The following is a 2500-nucleotide window of genomic DNA, read 5'->3' on the forward strand; positions in this document are numbered from 1 at the left end:
CGGAGCTTCGATTGCATGTATTAGCTCTAGAATTGCCACAGTTATCCAAGTAGGATCGTGTCATCTAAGGAACCTCGACTGATTTAATGAGCCATTCGCGGTTTCACCATGGGACAGTGTGAACTTAGACATGCATGGCTTAATCTTTGAGACAAGCATATGACTACTGGCAGGATCAACCAGATAGCTATCGTTTGCGAGACGTTTTTCCACAACACATCGCGGGACGGGAGACAACGCTCTAGCGAGAGAACGGATCCCGGCATTCCCGGATTTTTTCACATCGGACCGCTCACATTTCCCCCTTCACCGTAAACACGGCGTCGCCGGGAAATCTCTCGATTTGCATCGAGCCGACTGCGTTTTGCAGACCCGTCGCCCGTTCCGAGGGCTGGGCCAGTGCGAGACTTTTATCGAGCCACCAATACTGCTTGGTTGCGTTAGCACTGCGCGTCGCCGCTGGCTTCACGCTACGGACACGTACTTTTACCTTCACTGGCGCGACCTGCGCGCCGAGCCCGCATTTTACCGGGAAGCTAGTCGGGAGACTGAGCCACGCACGGTCAGATCGGGCACATGTCGCTGGCTGCGAGGGAGCGCGGATCCTAGCGTCACATAGAGGCTTCACCGACACTCACCTCCACAATAGTAGATACAGACCGTTTTAACCGCCGTATTTCTGCCCATACCTCTAGTGTTAAACCGAAAAATCGGGTACATAGTCTCGGGGAGGACCGGGGTGCCGCCCCATGAGGGGAGCCCGCACGGAGGGCGCCGGGGGTGCCGCGACCCGGGGGGCGGCGCGGGGGTGTCGGGGCGCATCTACGGGGCTCACTCGCGCGGGCGCCACACTTCCGGGGGGCGCCCCAGGTGGGGTGCCAACTTTGGCGCCCCCGACTAAGGGGCCGCCCCCACTGCGGTTACACGCTTTACGACCACCCACCCGCGTTCCCCACCCCAGGGGGCATGCGAATCACCCGCCAGGGGCGTTCTGGGACCGAGGGCGCCGCTCCGGCACAAGGGGGAGCCAAAACGCCCCGAGTTCCCCCGCGGCCACCTCGACACCTGGGCGGGCGGCGAGGGGTGTCCTGCGATCGGGGTGGGGAGCTCTACCAGAATCACCCGCCAAACTTCACCGGGGGCGTCTCCCGGCGCCCCTGCGCTCGGGTGACGAACAGCGCCCCGGGCTATCCCGGGCGCCCTATGGCGTCCACCTTCGATCGGAAGGGTGATCTCGACTCGGGCTGAGGCGGGCCACAACAATCCGCGGTCACATCGGAGCCGTCCAGGCTAACGAGGCCCCGGCTCACGGGTAACCCATGGGGCTGGACCGGGAGTCCGCCGTTAAAGAAGAAAGAAATGTAGTGCAAACCAGAACCAGTTTTTTTTATTTATTTTATAACTCGACTAATAATCGTCACAAAATTATAAACTTGGTACCTACGGATAGCCCTGGGCCCAACCTAATACAGGATGTCCATAACTATGCGCTAATTAAATAATTAATGGGTATTAAGGTCGGTCTTAGTAAATTGCTATATAAAGTCTAAGACCAGAACCAGTATTTTAAATTTATTTTATAACTCGGCTCCTAATTGTCACAAAATTTAAAAATTGGTACCTATGGATAGCCCTCGGCCCTACCTAATACACCGTGTCCATAACAATGTGGTAATTAAATATTTACTGGGCGTTAGGGTCGGTCTTAGTAAATTGCTATATAAAGTCTATATAAAATTTTACGAATTTAAAAAAAAAATTCCTACCGTCAAAAATAGCGACGCCTAGACCACCACACCTGTTCTGACGTTAAATCCTACTTGCACACACGTGTGGGAATAGATTAGATATCATCTAGAGATAGAATTCCTAATTATTTAATTAAAATAGAGACTCTAGATTTAATAGTTGTGTCATAGTTACATTAAGTCGAATTAGCGAAGCGGAGGCGGGAACTAGATTCTAGATCTAACACTTCGATTGCGATGAAAAAAAAATAGCTTTATTTTAAGGCCGACAAGGCAAATACGGTTTAATTAATATTAAAGAAATAAGTCCGAACACCTACCTTAAGCGAATCATCTACACAACACATGACTAGAAATAATACACGTCCACACGAAGAGCGATTGAAACGGTGACTGCAACGGTGAAAACTTGTACGACGGAAACATGGCGCCTAGGTTATGCCTACTTCCGGTCTGATGAAAATTTTTAATTCATTTTAAATTTTGCGCTCTATTTCGTCCGCGCTTGTCCACTTAAACTCTACAGAAAAGATAGTCTATATAAAAATAATTCCTAGAAGACAATTTTATGAGAGATCACCCACATTTATTTACCCTGCCTGTCTACCTTAGGGTTAGAGTTTGAATTTTTCTAGATTCAAGCCAAATATGCCGTGTCGATTAAACGACGACGTACATAACAGAGCGAAGACAATGAATGGTTCCTTAATTAACTATAATTACGGTCCTAATACAACTACAATTCACCATAG

The 2500-nt window shown here is 50.0% G+C and overlaps 1 non-coding gene across 1 annotated transcript in view; it reads right to left on the minus strand.

The window, feature by feature from the left end:
* LOC131931848 (small subunit ribosomal RNA) overlaps positions 1 to 186 on the minus strand; it is a 1846-nt gene extending 1660 nt beyond the window's left edge. Inside the window, exon 1 of the ribosomal RNA XR_009384371.1 lies at positions 1 to 186. This exon is cut by the window's left edge and continues 1660 nt beyond it. This is a non-coding gene — a ribosomal RNA (small subunit ribosomal RNA).
* Positions 187 to 2500: the final 2314 nt, after the last annotated feature.

This window comes from Physella acuta, unplaced genomic scaffold (assembly GCF_028476545.2).
Source record: "Physella acuta isolate Inbredline_101_S28 unplaced genomic scaffold, ASM2847654v3 ptg002044l, whole genome shotgun sequence".
In the NCBI taxonomy this organism is placed as follows: Eukaryota; Metazoa; Mollusca; class Gastropoda; family Physidae; genus Physella; species Physella acuta.